Source organism: Pantherophis guttatus, chromosome 3 (assembly GCF_059756535.1).
Source record: "Pantherophis guttatus breed Tessera chromosome 3, ASM5975653v1, whole genome shotgun sequence".
NCBI classification, from domain to species: Eukaryota; Metazoa; Chordata; class Lepidosauria; order Squamata; family Colubridae; genus Pantherophis; species Pantherophis guttatus.
In genome coordinates this window covers 74,840,941-74,847,459 of record NC_142065.1, presented here as the reverse complement: position 1 = coordinate 74,847,459, position 6,519 = coordinate 74,840,941, and the positions used below count along the sequence as shown (strand labels likewise).

Genomic DNA, 6,519 nt, shown 5'->3' with positions numbered 1-6,519 from the left:
AGCCACTCCTAGAATCTCTTGCTATATCCATTAGGGTAAGAGTAGTAAGGGTTCAATCTGGCAAGATTCTGTTCATTTAGTGTGAACAAATAAAGAAATGGACCTTGGCTGGATTGTTTTATGTTCTTGGACTGGGCCTGATAAATCCTTTATTAAAGGAAGAGGGAGAGAAGGATTTCTGATGCTCCCTGTCAGCTTCCCACAAGGAAACTCAATGGGGAAGCTATCAGGAAGTCGAAACTTGCTCCTATTCCCACTGCTTTTTTACCCATCACCCATATGACACCCTGTTGGTTTGATGAGAAACACTTAATGCAGATACTGAATATTATTTTCAAACCAGCTATTTATATCCATTTGATTTTCTTGCCAATCAACCACTCTGCTGGTTTACAAAGTAGAATATCATGGAATACTTTGAAAAACACTTTACTGAAATTTAGATGCATTTCACTAGTGTTCCTACAATCAATGAAGGAACTTAACCAGTTTAGAAAATGAAATAGTCTAGCAAGCCTTCCCAAAAGGGATGGGAGATGCAGTATCACCATAAAGGAAGCCATGCCCAGATTGTCTAATGGTTTCATTTAAGAGGTTTAAAAGGATAATGGAGAAAATCAAGATTTGATGAGGCCATGGCCTTAAAACTGAACCAGAGTCCTCCAGCAGACTCTTCTGTGTTTACTCAACCAAATAAGATTACAGTAGAATAATTACACAAACTACTCTAGCAAAATCCCCTATTGGCTCATTGCCTCAGAAAGATACAATAATCCATAGTAGTAATGTTACTGAAAGGGCCAGAACCAGTTGGAATCTGTACCTAATCTAGTTCCTGAAATGCATTATTCACCAAACAACAAAGGGTTTTTGTCTTAAAATTCCTAGCCTAAGCCTATCCTGGAAAACATTTTGGATGTCTATGTAAAAGGTAGGAGATTTATTGATGTCATATATTTTGCTAATTGGCAATATTAAAAATATCTTCAAAACAAAAGTACTGTAAATAAAACGATGTGCTGTAAATAGCATTTTGCATCTACATTTCAAGAAAGATTTTGATGCATACAAATTATTTGGCCATAAACTTTTGCTTAAAAAACTAGGAGTCTGTTATAATAAATAATGTGGACTCACGTATTCAACTTCCTTCCTTCTCTCCCTCCCTCCTGTCATAGTTGAGAATAGTAAACAAAATCCTGCACAAAATATGGTTTTATTGAACAATGCAGCATATATAGATACACATACAAAATTTGATTTCATTCTAGATATCTTTTTCATAATATGCTATATCAAAGCAAGATGTCCTGGTTTCCATAGCAACATCATCTTCTCTTCTTCCTGCTTTTCAAATATAGATCAGAAAAAATTGAAACCCTGGCTACAGAGGCAGTTTTACATATAATTTCATCTTGGTACTGCCTTTAAAAGCATGTACATATTTTAAAATGAGATTGTCATTTTTAAAAATGATTTTCAACTACTCTGATTTTTTCCCGACCTAATCAGAAGTGGTCAGAACCTTTGAAGAATGGAACACTGTTTTCCCAGTTTGACAAATTTCATCTACCTTAGAGACAAACCATTCACCCCAAGGGCCCCATGAATGCAAGGAAACAAAAATTTGAGAGCTTGTGATTTTAAGCATCTTCATAGGCTATCCCAGAAGATACTGTTACATTAATAAGGAAGTGACAATTTGGGCCTGAATCTGCTCAAAGTAGTTACCATATACTGAGAATGTATCACTAACTTTTACAGATGACTATAACTGATGCCAGATTCAGTTCTGGATGCCCCATATTATATTGCCAGAACCAAGGAGAAAGAATTAAAATCAGTTGAAACTGAATCTAAAGATCCTGGCAATGAAGGAAGTGCACAAGGTAAGTCTGCCTATCAACAAACTTGTTAGGATGAAATATGGTTGTCATCTGCTTTCCCTCTCAGCCACCAGAACTCGCTACACACTTGATACAAAGTTTTAAACAATCTCCTAGATGCAGGAGTCCTATTCTCATGGCAGAACTGCAATATCCCTTCCTGAAAGAATATATAATTGGCTGCCATGAAGCAACTATCCATTATTTATAGAAAAAGGAATCAGTTTGAAGCTTTTATCTATGCAGCAATCTAATCCAATTGAGCAGATATAGTGCCTTCCTCCATGACCCCAACCATTATGGGGGTTCTAATGATTGAAGAGGGGGAAAGTTGCTTTGTTGTTTTAGTAGAAGGAATGAGTATGGAAGATCATATCCAGGTTTATGTGATACTGCATGTATTATAGTTTGTTCAGTGAGCCCAAAAAATATATGATATGAAGACTGAAACAGGAGAAAAAATGGATCTAGTTGATCTAACCAGATGAGATGGATTGTGTTTTTAAAAAGTATTACAAATCTTGTATTGTCTGTATACTTCCACAGATAGATTTCTCTCTGAGAAATGTCTCCTTTGTTGGAACTCCACTTTTATTGCAAGCAGTGCTTTGGGGGGGGGGGGGAAAGGTGCACAAGAGTGGATGCACTAACCTGTCCCAGCTTGACAAATACAATCAGTGATCTCCATACTACACCCTGGTCTGAAACAGCTGAAATAGGTCTGGATAATCCAAGGGTTTTTAAATTACAAGGCAGTCAATACTGGTTGGACATCAGAAGAAAATTCCTAATAATGGAATAGCTGCCTCATGGAGCAGTGGAATCTTTTTTTTGCTAGTTATTTAAAAACAGACAGAATTGCCATTTTTCAGAGACTCTGCAACATGGAATTCCTGGAACAGGTCTAAATTACCTTCCAACATACTATGATTCTAAAAAATTCTTTGTCTTATTCTTGGAAGTTTCTGAGAAGGCAACAACTGGGCAGACATTCTCTATGAAGTAAAAGATTGGAGTTTCACAAAACAGATGGCTTGTAACTAAAGATAATTAACCAACACAGCACTTTTTGCATAATTTTCCTTTGTAGAGTTTGCATTAATGTCAGATTGCTTTCCTTGAATTCACTTGGAAGCCTTGCTGAGTTCAGTAAATTCTATTCAAGTAAATATATATATATAGATTCAAGCTTTTGACTCAGTAAATATAACTCAAACATCAACATGATATAACATGAATTTTTAATAGCCAAGAAGTAGACTGTAAGGATAAATAAAGCTTGGAAGGAAAGTATTTACTGTAGAATTATGTGCACTTTTTAATATTTTTATTCACTGTTCATGCAAGATGAAAGTACGGTATCCTCCATGCTACATCTGATGCATTTTGAGGCTGTGAAAAATTAATGTTGGGGTTTGTTTCTTATAGGCTGAGACTATAACTTCAATGTACACTTTGCAGATTCATTCTGTGAGGAAGATGGGAAGTTTCTAAATGTGATAAATAAAATATCAGAAATGATTTATTTCATGAATCCGGAGAAGACTATGGGACAATTACCCAATTCAAAAGGCATTACTATGTATTCAAACTTGCCATACTGCACTTGGAATCAAAAGAAATAAATAAACCCAAGTATTTTCTGCAAGTCAAATCATATCTACTTAGGATGGGTATTTCTTAATTCACCTACACTTATTTTATTTTTCAAGATTCCCTTCAATGTTATTACAAAAATAAACAAAACTTAAATCATATTTCAATATTTATATTAAATGTTACACCGAAAGAAGAGCCACAATAACATCTGTACAGGTAGTCCTCGACTTACAATTGAGTCCAAAATTTCTGCTGTTAAGTGAGACATTTGTTAATTGAGTTTTGCCCCATTTTACGACATTTCTTGCCACAGTTGTTAAGTGAATCACTGAAGTTGTTAAGTTAGTAACCGGGTTGTTAAGTGAATCCGGCTTTCCCATTGACTTTGCTTGTCAGGAGGTCACAAAAGGTGATCGCATGACCCCAGGAACCGTCATAAATATGAACCAGTTGCCAAGCGGCTGAATTTTGATCCGTGGGGGAGGGTGCTGCAAAGGTCGTAAGTATGAAAAATGGTCGTCACTTTATTCAGCGCCATTGTAACTTCGGTCACTAAATGAACTGTTGTAAGTCGAGGACTACCTGTATTAAAAATCAGGGCTCTTCAATCTAAAGCCATCCAGGCCCATTATTCCCAGCCAGTAGAAAAGGCTCTTTTAAGGCCCGCTGATTTACAGCAGTATATAAATCTGAAAAGTGTGTGTGTGTGTGAAGGGGAAGAATGTTTACTTAGCGAGAATTCGCCGGCAGAAAGCCGAACTTCGGTTCCTCCGCTTCCCGCCAGGGCAAGGACCGGACCTGCAGCGCTCTCCAGGCCGGTTGGTTCTCGTGAGGCTGTTCTCCGAGGAGAGAAGCGGAGCAGGGCAGCCGGATGGCAGGATCCCGCCGTCCCTCCTCAAACCCTCTGGCCTCTTCAGGGAGGCCCCGTCACCTTCCTCAGTGAACCAGCAGGCGGAGCTGCAGGGAGCGTCCCCCCCCCCCTTCCGCGGGCTGCGCAGGGAATATGGGGGGGAGGAAGCGGAAGAGGAGCTGCCGCCGCCGCCGCTGCTGCTGAGGGGAGCCCAGCGGGCGCTGTAGTTGGGGGGCCAAAGGCTGACGCGTGGCACGGCAGGCTGGCTCCAAGAACCGAGAGAAAGAAAGGTCCGCCTCGACACCGACGTGATCTGCTTTCGGTCTCACAGCAACCAGGTCAGCCCCCCCCCTCCTCCTTAAGGGCCGCGGGGAGGGGGGCAAAAGGACCCGGATGGGGTTTCATTGCAGGACGGGCAGTGGTGGGGGGGGCGAAGAGCAGGCGAGTGGCGGGAGGATTATATTCCCGTGCGATCTGCGCGTGCGGAGAAGGAGGGGGAGGAGGACGAGAAGGAGGGAGGGGGGGGAAAGCCGCGACTCGCGCGCCTGTTCGAATCCGAAAGGGAACGTCGAGGGGGGGGTGCCTGCGTGTGACGTCAGGTAACGTCCTCCCCTCCCCTCGACCCGGACCACTCCTCCGTACGCGGGCGAGCACGTTACGGGGGGGTGGGGTGCGCTTGTTGTATCCGCGACTCGACGGACACGTGCGCGCCGCTTCTGCCATGTTAGTGCTCAAAGGAGGGTGGGCGGGTGGAGAAGGGAGTTCTCGCGAGGTCAGCCCTCGTTCCCGTGGGAGCTGACCGGAGTCAGGATGGCGGCGCTGCGCTGGGCGTGATGGGTAATAATGGTAACGGGCAACCGGGACGCGGGGAGGTGGGGGGGGGGTGAGGGAGGCTGGGGGCGGTGCGGTCTGTGTGCCTTGTGTGTCTGTGTATGTTACTTGAGCGTCAGCCTCTTAAGTCTGTCGACGCGTGTGGGGCGGGGCTGAACACTGCGGGGAGTTTGACCTGGTAAAGAGTTTTGCGCGTCTTCGTTGGGCTTCTCCCTTCCCCCCCCCCCGCAACGCACGGCGCCCCGCCGCTTTGCGGCGCCTCGTCCCCACATGGTGCTGTGGCGCCCCCTGTCGGCCGTCTGGCTTTTGCACCCTGAAGTTTCTCCTAAATTCGTACTTCGGGTCTCGAGCTTGTACAGCTCTTGCCTTCAAAGCTCTGCCTGCCCCCCAAGTAATAGTGATGCAAAATTGTCAGGACCATCGCTGTTCCTCTCGCTGCTACGGTACTTCTGAAGTGCCTGTGGCATTCCATGCGTGCTGCATTGATTGATTGATTGATTGATTGATTGGTCAGTGAATTAACCTGGTGGGATTGGGGAGATGACCTCGATACAACAAAAAGCGCCACTAAAAGAATTATTCTGCCAGAGCCGTGGCTCGCAGTCCTAATGAGTTTCCTATGCTACTTGCCAAGTATACCAAAGACTTTATTCTGCAATACTGTGCCTTGCAGCAATTGTCTCTGGAGCTTTTTTCAAACAACAAAATAGACAATTCTTTAAAAGAAGCCAAGGCAAGCACGTTAATAAAGTGCATTCGATTTTACGTATCAGTACATGTAGTCCTCGACTTACAGTAGTTCATTTTGTGACCGTTCAGAGTTACAATGGTGCTGAAAAAAATGACTGATAACCGTTTTTCAGAGTTACGACCTTCGCAGCATCCCCATAATAATGTGATCAAAATTCAGATGCTTAGCAACTGGTTCCTATTTATGACCGTTGCTATGTCCCAAGATCACGCGATCCCCTTTTGTGACCATCTGACAAGCAGAGTCAATGGGGAAGCCAGATTTCCTTAATAACCAGGTTACTAATTTATCAACTGCAGTTATTCACTTAACAGCTATGGCAAGAAATGTTGTAAAATGGGGCAAAACTCAATTAACAAATGTATCTCTTAACAACATAGATTTTGGGTTCCATTGTGGTTGTAAGTCGAGGACTACCTGTATTGTCTGAAGGCATATTTTTGCTGCTTGCTGCTAGTCTTGTGTGAAGATGTCTTAATAGATTTTATGATGTAGCATAAACCCTGCCTGCTTAGTAGTCTTTTGTGGACTATGCATCTAAATGAAACAGGTTCCTTTTGAGACACCTATTTATATGAATTATGAATTCGTTTCAAAGAGGT

At 42.8% G+C, this 6,519-nt stretch overlaps 1 protein-coding gene across 7 annotated transcripts in view; it reads left to right on the top strand.

The window, feature by feature from the left end:
* Positions 1 to 4,481: 4,481 nt before the first annotated feature.
* Positions 4,482 to 6,519, top strand: part of ZZZ3 (zinc finger ZZ-type containing 3) — a 50,393-nt gene continuing 48,355 nt past the window's right edge. For 2 of the 7 annotated variants that reach the window (XM_034437028.3, XM_087889843.1), the window contains exon 1: positions 4,482 to 4,673. The gene's annotated coding sequence lies outside the window, so the exon portion shown is untranslated. Of the gene's footprint in view, positions 4,674 to 4,743; positions 4,777 to 4,987; positions 5,182 to 6,519 lie in introns of those variants that run through there. The other 5 variants (XM_087889846.1, XM_087889844.1, XM_087889848.1 and 2 more) reach the window with 5 other exon arrangements.